General features: G+C 41.0%; 1 long non-coding RNA gene across 1 annotated transcript in view; it reads right to left on the bottom strand.

Moving 5' to 3' along the window:
• Positions 1-1,329: 1,329 nt before the first annotated feature.
• LOC138439092 (uncharacterized) overlaps positions 1,330-13,806 on the bottom strand; it is a 55,827-nt gene continuing 43,350 nt past the window's right edge. The window contains exon 4 of the long non-coding RNA XR_011256567.1: positions 1,330-4,363. This is a non-coding gene — a long non-coding RNA (uncharacterized lncRNA). The remainder of the gene's footprint in view (positions 4,364-13,806) is intronic.

Raw genomic sequence — 13,806 nt, 5'->3', positions numbered from 1 at the left:
TATGTGAAAAAAACAAGCATCAGTTCAGTTCAGTCGCTCAGTCATGTCCGACTCTTTGCGACCCCATGAAACACAGCACACCAGGCCTCCCTGTCCATCACCAACTCCCGAAGTTCACCCAAACCCATGTGCACTAAATCGATGATGCCATCCAGCCATCTCATCCTCTGTCATCCCCTTCTCCTCCTGCGCCCCATCTCTACCAGAATTAGGGTCTTTTCAAATGAGTCAGCTCTCCGCATCAGGTGGCCAAAGTATTGGAGTTTCAGCTTCAATGTCAGTCCTTCCAATGAACACCCAGAACTGATCTCCTTTAGGATGGACTGGTTGGATCTCCTTGCAGTCCAAGGGACTCTCAAGAGTCTTTTCCAACATCACACCTCAAAAGCATCAATTCTTTGGTGCTCAGCTTTCTTCACAGTCCAACTCTCACATCCATACATGACCACTGGAAAAACCATAGCCTTGACTACACAGACCTTTGTTGGCAAAGTAATGTCTCTGCTTTTGAATATGCTATCTAGGTTGGTCATAACTTTCCTTCCAAGGAGTAAGTGTCTTTTAATTTCATGGCTGCAATCACCATCTGCAGCGATTCTGGAGCCCCCAAAAATAAAGTCTGACACTGTTTCCACTGTTTCCCCATCTATTTCCCATGAAGTGATGGGACCAGATGCCATAATCTTAGTTTTCTGAATGTTGAGCTTTAAGCCAACTTTTTCACTCTCCTCTTTCACTTTCATCAAGAGGCTCTTTAGTTCCTCTTCACTTTCTGCCCTAAGGGTGGTGTCATCTGCATATCTGAGGTTATTGATATTTCCCCCAGCAATCTTGATTCCAGCTTGTGCTTCTTCTATCCCAGTGCTTCTGTGCAATGTTAACTGTAATATTTAGGTAGCAGTTTTATAGGACTGCACTGTAAACTGCTTTCAATCTTGCTGTATATTTGAAAATATTTATACTAGAATTATAGGGTAAGAAGTAGGCTGACCTTCAGTAAGACACACACACAAAATAAGGACAGTCTTCATAGAACATTTTAGCAAACCTACCCTATTTGTGGTTGATAGATTGAGTGCACATAAGAAATACGTAAGACTATAGAAGATTTGAGTTCTAATAACCACCTTGACCTAATGAACAAATCAAACCATAGATTTGTTTCATTCCTTTTCAGCCACCTCAACACATTTCAAGGCTTTGACTCAGACACAATTTTTTTTCTCATGAAAATACAATTATGTAGAAATCAATAACAGACACAAATAAGAAGTCCATACGTTCAAAAATTTTAAGAACTGTTTTAAACACTCAGAGTCAGAAAAGAAACACAATTTGAAAGTATTTATTTTGAATGACAGTTAACACTAATACATACCCAATGAGTTTTAAAAGAAAACCCAGCCATAAATACTTGCATTATAAGTGAAGAAAAAGTGCAAGGACAGTAATCATTAACTTTATACTGCAAACTAGTATTGTTACTCAGTGCAGTAAGACAATAAAATAAAATAAACACTATCAAGATAGGAGACAACAAAAATAAAATAGCATACAGATAATACATTTGCTTATGAAAAAATCCATGAGGATAGCAAGAACGCTAGATATACAATTAACCTACAAATGCTATCATGGCCACATAGTGTCAATATAGTAGAAAATATTTTTTAAAAATAAAAATCTTCCATAATTAAATATACATATATTATGTGATATAGAAATTCTGAGCTTAGGTATGTATCCAAGCAGAAATACAAACATATATACCCCAAACAGTAATTCAAAAAATGATCATCCCAGTATTATTATTCTTATTATTTGCTCATGCTTCATGAGCTATGTGACTTGTGCTTTTGTTGTGTTGTCTCTGAAATATCTAAAAAAACAACTCAGTATCATTAGAAACTGAATAGGGCCCATTTGGGCTTTTGTGGTTACCTTGTCAAGGTTAGGGTTAGTGGCAGAAAAGTGGGTACTGCGTGACATTAACAGGGGAGCAGGAAAAATATCCATGTGGTTATGGATCAGTTCTGATTCTTGACCATGGTGTTAAACGTAGTCACGCAACAGAATGGCAGATGATACACACACATTGCACCAATGTTAGTTCCTGCTTTTGATATTTCACTATAGTAACATAAAATGCAACCATCAGAAGAACTGTGTGAAAGGTCCGTGCAACCTACTTACAACTTCCCGTGAATCTAATGATTTTAAAATAAAAAACTAGAAAAAAAAAATTTGTTCCTACATTAACCACTTTAAAATTAAGAGCTTCTGCTAAACAAATAAACAAACATAAACAGTTCTCCAAAAAAGACATACAGATGGCTAACACATGAAAATTGCTCAACATCACTCATTATCAGAGAAATGCAAATCAAAACCACAATGAGGTACCATTTCACGCCAGTTAGAATGGCTGCTATCGAAAAGTCTACAAGCAATAAATGCTGGAGAGGGTGTGGAGAAAAGGGAACCCTCTTACACTGTTGGTAAGAATGCAAACTAGTACAGCCACTATGGAGAACAATGTGGAGATTCCTTAAAAAATGGAAATAGAACTGCCTTATGACCCAGCATTCCCACTGCTGGGCATACACACTGAGGAAACCAGAATTGAAAGAGACACGTGTACCCCAATGTTCATTGCAGCACTGTTTATAATAGCCAGGCCATGGAAACAACCTAGATGTCCATCAGCAGACAAATGGATAAGAAAGCTGTGGTACATATACACAATGGAATATTACTCAGCCATTAAAAAGAATACATTTGAATCAGTTCTAATGAGGCGGATGAAATTGGAGCTTATTATACAGAGTGAAGTAAGTCAGAAAGGAAAACACCAATACAGTATACTAATGCATATATATGGAATTTAGAAAGATGGTACGGATGACCCTATATGCGAGACAGCAAAAGAGACACAGATGTATAGAACAGTCTTTTGGACTCTGTGGGAGAAGGCAAGGGTGGGATGATTTGAGAAAATGTCATTGAAACATGTATATTATCATCAGTTCAGTTCAGTTCAGTCACTCAGTCGTGTCCAACTCTTTGCGACCCCATGAATCGCAGCACGTCAGGCCTCCCTGTATCATATGTGAAATGAATCACCCATCCAGGTTCGATGCATGAGACAGGGTGCTCAGGGCTGGAGCACTGGGATGACCCAGAGGGATGGGAAGGGGAGGGAAGTGGGAGGGGGGTTCAGGATGGGGAACACATGCACACCCATGGTGGATGCATGTCACTGTATGGCAAAACCACTACAAAAATGTAATTTGCTTCCAATTAAAATAAATAAATTTATTTACAAAAAAAGAAAAAGCAAAGAATGAAAAGTGAAACCAAGAATTTGGTACTGATATTGCCACATATACAGTCAACAAAGGGCAATGTAAAAACATATGAGGAACGCTTACAATTCAGTGGCAATCTGAAAATCAATCTAAGAGAAAATAAGCAAACTACTTAAAAAGCAATTTCTGGGAAGAGAGAGCATGAATGACAAATGAATACGCAAATATATACTCATCTTCACTTAAAACAAGTGTCAATCAAACCACTATTGACTCTTTCATAGCCTGTAATGTTGGGGAGAGGCACAGAGCAACAGGAGCTGACACCCACTGTCGGTGCTGTGTAACTGGTACAGTCAATTCCAAAAACAGTTTGATGAGCTTGAGTAAAGTCAAAGACTTGTATATCACACAGTCCAGCACATTCCTTCCAAATCACACGCCTTAGTGAATCTCTGGCAGGTGTGCACCACAAACTAAGACAACATTGTTAAGAAACAAACAAGTGGGAAAAAAAAAGTCTAAGAACAGGAGAATCAGGATGAAGAATGTTGTATTTCTTTCCATTTTTAAAATTTAATTAAAAAAATATTTTTACAGTATTGTGTTGATTTTTGCCATACAGCAACACAAATTAGCCATAATTATACCTACATCTCCTCCCTCCCCAGCCTACCCTGCTCCCCTCATCCCATCCCTCCCGGTCATCAGGGAGTGTAGGACTAAAATTCAAGAACCATGGTTACATTTGCCACTATGGCAAAACACATTTCTCATGAGAAAGATATCGGATTAAAAAATACTGAACAGTACATGTATGTAAAATTTCAAACAGGCTACAGTAAGTGAAATTTAGACGACTGAGATAAAACCATAAATAAAACAGTGAGCTACCCAGCATCCAGAATGGTGGTTCTCTCATTGGCGTTGGAGGGAAGGTAGAAGATGAAAGTAAGAGGTCCGAGGGAGCCGTTCCTGCCCTTAAGGCCGGTGATGAAGACCTGGGTGTTTGGACTGTTGTGTACTTCACAGCATTTAGATTTCCTTTGAGCCTACTGGATAATTAAAAAAAAAGAGAGAGAGAGAGAATTTAAGTGAAATAAAGTTAACTTAAATGGTCATTTAGCCATCTGCCCACTCGAGGGGGTGGACACTTCATCCCATATGCATCCCAAGCTCAGACCATATCGCTGGCTTCCCACCTCTTTCTCCTTCTGTTTCCCCTCTTTAGCTTCCTGTTACCTTATTATGCAAAGTAGTGAGCAACGTTCCACAATTTCCAATGGCAAACACCTCAAAGCTCATCTGTAGATATTCAAATTCCCTGCAGTATAAACCTAGGCTCCCCAGGTGTTGCTAATGGTAAAGTATCCACCTGCCAATGCAGGAGACATAAGAGACCCGAGTTTGATCCTGGATCTGGAAGATGCCCTGGAGAAGGGTGTGACAACCCACTCCAGTGTCCTTTGCTTGGAGAATCCCATTGACAGAGGAGCCTGACGGTATACAGTCCATAGGGTTGCACAGAGTCAGACATGACTTCGCATGCATGCAGCATAAACCTAGCAATGTTCAAAACATTTAACACTGCTGTAGAACAGACTCTGATCAATTAGAATGGACTTGGAGATCAGTCAGAATGTTAAATAATGATTATAAAGCAACTATGACAGCCTCTCCGACTGAACTAGCTACATCTCAGCCCTAGTTCAAAGCAAATCTACTCAACAATGCAGACCATAGACATCCATGTACACTCTTTGTGGATGTCCTGTAAACACTTGTAATTTGGCTGAGTTATGATCCTAAATGGTTCGCCCAGTTGAGGCTAAGTGGAAGCAAATCACTTAGCTTGCAAGGAGTTCAGCCTGCCAGCAGACCAGAGGGTCCTTGTGTTTTCACCTACTGCAGTGGAGTAAACCCTAATCTTACCCTAACCCACTTCCACCCCAACACCATCAATCTGAGACAATACCCCTGACACCATAAAATCATATTATTTACTATTCATGGCACTAGAGACCCATTTTGTCATTTCAACCCACCTCCATATAGAAACCATCCCAGGACAGTCTTTCTTCTCTTTATTCCTACTACCAATTGTAATTACTATAATAAATGTGAATTACTAATAAACATTGCAGTCTCATTGTTCAAGATGAGGATAAAACTTTTAGTCTCCATAAGCACTTAAGGTATTTAAGGATGATCTGTGTTTGACGTCCTCCTTTTATCTTTTTCTTGACAGGAAAACAGTTAAGACAGAAGGGACATTTTATAGAGCTGCTAAAGTGGCAGTTGTGTATACATAGCTCATCTTCACTTTGGAAGGAAAATAATTTACAGTTCATGTCAGTATGTCTATAAAATGGTGCTTGTCAGATAATATTTAGTAGAAAAACCAGGACGTTCATATAGAAAAAAGTGTATGAAATAATAAGAAAATTGAGGTTTCAAACTGTAAAACCCTAGCTTACATTCATTTTGTGATTTAGAAGTTCAGGCAATTGAAGTCTCTAAGTTGTTTGTAAACTGTTGTGGCAATTTGCATTATTATATAATTCATGCCATGTAGAATATTTGAGCTTATAGAAAAGTAGAAAAAATAATAAATAATGTTACAATGAGAATATGTGAGACTACAGAAAATGTAAAATGTTTATAATTAGTTACATATTTTTCTTGACTTCATCTATTGATTTTGTTCTGAAAGAAAAGTCTCATCACAAACATCTGCTAATTGCTCATTTACTTGTTCTAATATATAATTATTTTATATTAAAAATATAACAATTGCCATGTTCACGGATGGGAAGACTGTCAACTCCACAATAACCATCATCAAGGCACTGGTTCTTCCTAACTTGATCTATAGATTCAATGCGGTTTCAATAAAAATCCTAGCAAGTTATTTTGTGGATCTTGAAAAAATGATTCTAACGTTTCTATGGAGAGTCAAAAGACACCGAAATTGAACACAACATTGAAGGAGAAAGTCAAAATTGGAGAACTGATCCTACCTGATTTTAAGACTTAATATAAAGCTGCAGTCATCAGGACACTGTGGTTTTGGCCAAAGAGAAGATGAATAGACATGAACAGATCAGTGGAACAGAATAAAGAATCCAGAAACAGACCTATAGAAATACAGTCAACTGGTTTCTGATAAATGAACATAGGCCACACAGTGGAGCAAAGACTGTTTCTTCAATAAATGAAACAAGCTACATCCACATGCAAAAGAAACAAATTTAGACACAGACCTTATGCCCTTCACAAAAAGTCACTCAAAATTGATCATAGACCGAAATATAAAACAAACAAAACATAAACTAAAAAATAGCACAGGAGAAAACTTACATGACCTAGAGTACAATAATGACTGTAAGATATGAAGATAATAATAACTGACAAACTGGACTTCATTAAACTTTCAGACTTTTGTTCTATGAAAGACAATATCAAGAGAATGAAAAGATAAAACACAGATTGAGAGAAAATACTTGCAATAGACAAATCTGATAAAAGACTATTATCCAAATATACAAACAATGCATGAAACTCAGTGGCTCAGATGGTAAAGAGTTTGCCTGCAATGCGGGAGACCTGGGTTCAATCCCTGGGTTGGGAAGATCCCCTGAAGGAAGAAATGGCAACCCACTCCAGTACTCTTGCCTGGAAAATTCCATGGACTGAGGAGCCTGGTAGGCTACAGTCCATGGGGTCGCAAAGAGTCGGCCATGACTGAGCGACTTCACCTTCAACAATAAGAAAGCAATTCAATCAAAATATGGGCCAAGACTTCACAGGCATTCCACCAAAGATATGTAGGTGGAAAACATGCATATCAGAAGATGATCCCTATCATGTCACCAGGGAAATGCAAATGAAAGCTGCAGTGAGGTACCACTGTACATATGTTAGACTCACCGTAGTCTGGGACACTGAGAACACCAAATGCTGGCAGGAATGTGGAGCAACAGGAACTCTCATTCATCACTGCTGGGAGAGCAAAATGGTTCGGCCACTCTGTATGACAGTTTGGTGGCTTCTCACAGAACTAAGCATTATCTTACTATGATACAACAGTCATATTACTTGGTATTTGTCCAAAGGAGTAAAAAACTTATGTCCACACAAAAACCCGTACATGGATTTTTATAACAGCGTCATTCATAATTGCCAAAACTTGGAAGCAACCAGCCTGTCCTTCAAGTAGGTTAGTAGGTAGATAAACTGCAGTCCATTTAGACAATGGAATATTACTCCATGATAAAGGAGTAATCAAGCCATGGAAAGCCAGGAAGGAGTCCTAAATGCCCATTACTAAGTGACAGTAGTCAATTTGAAAGGCTACACTCTATATGATTCCAACTGTATGACATTCTGGAAAAGGTAAAACCATGGGAATTGTAAAATGATCAGTGATTGCCTAGGGCTGGAGGAAGGGAAGGGTGAACCGGTGGAGCACAGAGGAGTCTGGGAGCAGGGAACATACTCTACAATACCATAATGATGTATTCATGCGATTTTTCACTTGTTCAAACCCCTAGAATACACAGCATCAACAGCTAACAGTACTGTAAACTATAGATTCTGGGTAATAATGATGTGTCTGTGTAAGTTTATCCATTTCCACAAATGCACCCTCCCTCAGTAGTGAATGACCTTGGGGCAGGCTATGTTTGTGTGCTGGGGGAGAGTGTATACTAGAAACCTCTCTGTCCCCCTCAGTTTTGCTATGAAGCTAAAACTGTTCTAAAAACATATTAATAATATTATTTTTTTAAACATACATAACTGTTTCACTTATTAACGTTTCAACTTTTTGTTCTCTCCTTTGTTGATCTGCAATTATTCTTTGTTAATGCATTAAGGCCTTATTTATACTAAAAGTCTTCCCTGTGGTTCAGTGGTAAAGAATCTGCCTGCAATGCAGCAGCCACAGGAGACATGAGTTCAATCTCTAGGTCAGGAAGATCCCTTGGAGGATGAAATGGCAACCTATTCCAGTATTCTTTCCTAGAGAATCCCATGGACAGAGGATCCTGGTGGGTTACAGTCCATGGGGTCTCGAGTAGTTAGATATGATCAAAATGACTGAGAATGCATACTAAAATTCATTCTAAAGGGCTTCTATTTGTTAAAGAGATTGTCTTTACTCCATTGTATATTCTTGCCTCCTTTGTCAAAGATAAGGTGTCCATATGTGTGTGGATTTATCTCTGGGCTTTCTATTTTGTTCCATTGATCTATGTGTCTGTCTTTGTGCCAGTACCATACTGTCTTGATGACTGTGGCTTTCTTTAACAAGTGGTGCTGGGAAAACTGGTCAACCACTTGTAAAAGAATGAAACTAGATCACTTTCTAACACCGTACACAAAAATAAACTCAAAACGGATTAAAGATCTAAATGTAAGATCAGAAACTATAAAACTCCTAGAGGAGAATATAGGCAAAACACTCTCAGAAATAAATCAAAGCAGGATCCTCTATGATCCACCTCCCAGAATTCTGGAAATAAAAGCAAAACTAAACAAATGGGATCTAATTAAAATTGAAAGCTTCTGCACAACAAAGGAAAATATAAGCAAGGTGAAAAGACAGCCTTCTGAATGGGAGAAAATAATAGCAAATGAAGCAACTGACAAACAACTAATCTCAAAAATATACAAGCAACTTATGCAGCTCAATTCCAGAAAAATAAACGACCCAATCAAAAAATGGGCCAAAGAACTAAATAGACATTTCTCCAAAGAAGACATACGGATGGCTAACAAACACATGAAAAGATGCTCAACATCACTCATTATTAGAGAAATGCAAATCAAAACCACAATGAGGTACCACTTCACACCAGTCAGAATGTCTACGATCCAAAAACCTGCAAGCAATAAATGCTGGAGAGGGTGTGGAGAAAAGGGAACCCTCCTACACTGTTGGTGGGAATGCAAACTAGTACAGCCACTATGGAGAACAGTGTGGAGATTCCTTAAAAAATTGCAAATAGAACTACCTTATGACCCAGCAATCCCACTGCTGGGCATACACACCGAGGAAACCAGAATTGAAAGAGACACATGTACCCCAATGTTCATCGCAGCACTGTTTATAATAGCCAGGACATGGAAACAACCTAGATGTCCATCAGCAGATGAATGGATAAGCAAGCTGTGGTACATATACACAATGGAGTATTACTCAGCCGTTAAAAAGAATTCATTTGAATCAGTTCTGATGAGATGGATGAAACTGGAGCCAATTATACAGAGTGAAGTAAGCCAGAAAGAAAAACACCAATACAGTATACTAACACATATATATGGAATTTAGGAAGATGGCAATGACGACCCTGTATGCAAGACAGGAAAAAAGACACAGATGTGTATAACGGACTTTTGGACTCAGAGGGAGAGGGAGAGGGTGGGATGATTTGGGAGAATGGGAATTCTAACATGTATACTATCATGTAAGAATTGAATCGCCAGTCCATGTCTGACGTAGGGTGCAGCATGCTTGGGGCTGGTGCATGGGGATGACCCAGAGAGATGTTGTGGGGAGGGAGGTGGAAGGGGGGGTCATGTAAAAAATAAATAAATAAATAAATAAAGGGCTTCTATTTAATTGATCATCTGGGATTTCTTAATTGCTATCCATGTATATGTTTTGTTGGGCTCGTGTGCGTGTGTGTGTGTGTTTAGTTTTAAAAATGAGATCTTAACCAACCTAGATGTGCATCAACAGATGAACAGATAAAGAGGCTGTGGTACATACATACAACAGAATAGTACTCAGCCATATAAAGGAATGAATTTGAGTCAGTTCTAGTGAAGTGGATGAACCTAGAACCTGTTATACAGAGTGAAGTAAGTCAGAAAGAGAAAAACAAATATCATATACAAACACATATATATAGAATATAGAAAAGTGGTACTGATGGACCTATCTGTAGGACAGAAAGAGAGATGCAGACATGGAAAACAGACTTGTGGACACAGCAGGGAAAGGAGAGGGTAGGACAAACTGAGAGAGTGGCATTGAAACATACACATTACCACATGTAAAATAGCTAGTGGGAAGTTGCTGTATAACACAGGAAGCTCAACCCACTGCTCTACGACAACCTAGAGGATTGGGATGGTGTGGGGGGTCGGGTGGGGGGGGGAGGTTCAGAAGGTTAGGGATGTATGTATACTTATGGCTGATTCACACTGTTGTATGGCAGAAACCAATATAATATTATAAAGCAATTGTCCTCCAATTATAAAAAATAAAATAACATAACTTTCCATGACCAAAAAAAAATGAGATCCTTATTTCTTTTGGGGGTCTTTCCTATCATTAGATCTACCATTAGATGCAACAGACAAGCGGCACAATATATGTTTTAATAAAGAATGAGACAGGTCATCTCCTATTGTCTTCATTTTCAAAATACACTTTGCTAGTGTCAGACTTTATTCTTTTGGGCTCCAAAATCACCGCAGATGGTGACTGCAGCCATGAAATTAAAAGACGCTTACTCCTTGGAAGCAAAGTTATGACCAACCTAGATAGTATATTCAAAAGCAGAGACATTACTTTGCCGACTAAGGTCCGTCTAGTCAAGGCTATGGTTTTTCCAGTGGTCATGTATGGATGTGAGAGTTGGACTGTGAAGAAGGCTGAACGCCGAAGAATTGATGCTTTTGAACTGTGGTGTTGGAGAAGACTCTTGAGAGTCCCTTGGACTGCAAGGAGATCCAACCAGTCCATTCTGAAGGAGATCAACCCTGGGATTTCTTTGGAGGGAATGATGCTGAAGCTGAAACTCCAGTACTTTGTCCACCTCATGCGAAGAGTTGACTCATTGGAAAAGACTCTGATGCTGGGAGGGATTGGGGGCAGTAGGAGAAAGGGACGACCAAGGATGAGATGGCTGGATGGCATCACGGACTCGATGGACATGAGTCTGAGTGAACTCCAGGAGATGGTGATGAACAGGGAGGCCTGGCGTGCTGCGATTCATGGGGTCGCAAAGACCGAGCGACTGAACTGAACTGAACCGAACTGAACCTTGGAGATGGTGTGGAGTGGAATTCAGGCAGAGTGCACTCAGTTTCTGGATTTAAATGAAAGATTAAACACAGGTATTGAAACATGCTCCTTCCAGATACACTTTAAAAATAAAGGTTCATTTGAAAAAACACATAAACCTACAGAAAAAGTGAGACCAAGTAAGGAGATAAGAACAGAAGATACTGAAGGCTTCAAATCAGATGGATAGGGTGGGAGCTGATCTCAGAAACCTGAGCAAAGAGAGTCCAGAGCAGGAGGCGGCTGGAAGCTGAATGATTGACGGAGCAACATCCTGAGTGTGTGTATAGTGATTGATGACTCCAGTCTCTGTGATCAGAGTTGTTATGGGAATGAGGCTGCATACAGAGGAGGGAGGCAGGCCATTTCTCCATCTTTCACATGGACCCTCCTCCCAACAGTTACAGTCAGTCACTCCTGGCAGACCTCCAATCCCACCAGAGAACCCCTCAATATCAAACCAGAGTGGGGCCCCCTCTGACCCAAAAGACAAACAGATTTCAGCAGCTCCCTCATCCCAAGGCCAGCTAGGGGTATGGCCCCACAACAGCAGGGAACTTTACTGCAAAGAACTCTTCATGGCATGGAGCAGCAATATGAGGGTCTCGCCTAAGCCACAGCCCGACAGGCTTCCTTGAGGACTTCTTATGCTGTGGAGCAGTCAGCTTTGCCCAGCCCTTCTTCAGCTGTGTCCCCACTTTACTCATCACTCCTGCAGATGACAGGAGGATCTAGGTCAGCCCAGGGTGCATGTACATGCCCAGTCCCTTCAGTCCTGTCCAACTCTTTGTGACCCCATGGACTGCAGCCCGCCAGGATCCTGTGTCCATGGGATTCTCCAGGCAAGAATACTGGAGTGAGTTGCCACGCTCTCCTCCAGAACTCTGACCCAGGAACCAAACCTGGGTGTCCTGCAGTGAAGGTGGATTCTTTACTGCTGAGTTACTGGGAAAGTCCCTAGAGATCTGCTTTGATGGGATTTTTCTGAGACCAGATACATTCTTACTTCAAAGTATATATTTCAGTGTTTCTCAGGAAAAACTAGGATGAGCACATTTCTTGGAGTGCTTTTAGCAATTTCCAATCACATGTCCACTTCATTAGCTTTTTTATAAAAATGAAGCAAAAATGAAGTTAACCTGTATTTTTGAAAAATTTGTCAAAAATGTATTAGATAGGAATACCCTAAGATGGCAGAGGAATAGGACGGGGAGACCACTTTCTCCCCCACAAATTCATCAAAAGAACATTTAAACGCTGAGGAAATTCCACAAAACAACTTCTGAATGCCGGCAGAGGACATCAGGCACCCAGAAAAGCAGCCCATTGTCTTCAAAAGGAGGCAGGAAAAAATATAAAAGACAAAAACAGAGACAAAGAGGTAAGGATGGAGCTCTGTCCCGGGAACGTAGTCTTAAAAAGAGAGAAGTTTCCAAACACCAGGAAACACTCTCACTGCCGAGTCTGTGGCGAGCCTTGAAAGCACAGAGGGCGATATAACAGGGAGTAAAAATTAATAATTAAAACCCACAGATTACGAGCCCAACATTAACTCCCCCAGCGGAGAAGCAGCACAGACGCCTGCACCCGCCACTAGCAAGCGGGGGCTGGGCAGGGAGGCGCGGGCTGCATTGCTTAGAGTAAGGATCTAGCCTCAAGGCCCCGAGGGCAATCTGAGTGAACTAACTTGGGCTAGCAAACCATACTGTGGGATAACTACCACGCGAAAAGCCAGCCCTAACCTAAGACACCGCCAGGCCCATGCACAGAACAAAGGACTGAACAGAGATAGCCGGCTGCAGACCATCCCCCCTCCAGTGACAGGCAGCCAGAGCCAGAAGGGGGCAATCGCAGCCCCAGACATTACCTACAAAACTGTAAGCAGGCTTCTTTGCTAACTAAGACTTCTTGGGGTTCTGGATGGTCAACATCCACCTGAGAAGGTGCACCAGTTGTACACCTAGAAAACCAAGCAGCAGGGACAGGGGAGGCAATAAATCACAGCGACTGTGCTCACCTAACACCTCATCACCTGAGCTGCTCGGACCTGGGAAGAGCACAAAACGCAGGCCCAACCGAGTCTGTGCCTCTGAGGACTACCCGAACGCCTGAACTTGAGCGGCTTAGACCTGGGAGGTGCATGCAGCCCAGGGCCGGCCTCGGACGGTTCCCATCGGAGCAACCTAGAGCCTGAGCAGTGTGGGCAGGGAGGGCACACACGCGCGGTGAGTGGGGGCAGGCCCAGTGCAGCTGAGGCACTGCGAGCACACACCAGTGTTATTTGTTTGCAGTGTCCCTCCCTCCCCACAGCGCGACTGAACAAGTGAGCCTAAAAAAATTGTGCCCCCTTTGTGTCAGGGTGGAAATCAGACACTGAAGAGACCAGCAAACAGAAGAAGCTAAAACAGAGGGAGCCGCCTT

Source organism: Ovis canadensis, chromosome 4 (assembly GCF_042477335.2).
Source record: "Ovis canadensis isolate MfBH-ARS-UI-01 breed Bighorn chromosome 4, ARS-UI_OviCan_v2, whole genome shotgun sequence".
Taxonomy (NCBI): domain Eukaryota; kingdom Metazoa; phylum Chordata; class Mammalia; order Artiodactyla; family Bovidae; genus Ovis; species Ovis canadensis.
This window is presented reverse-complemented; position numbering and strand designations above follow the sequence as displayed.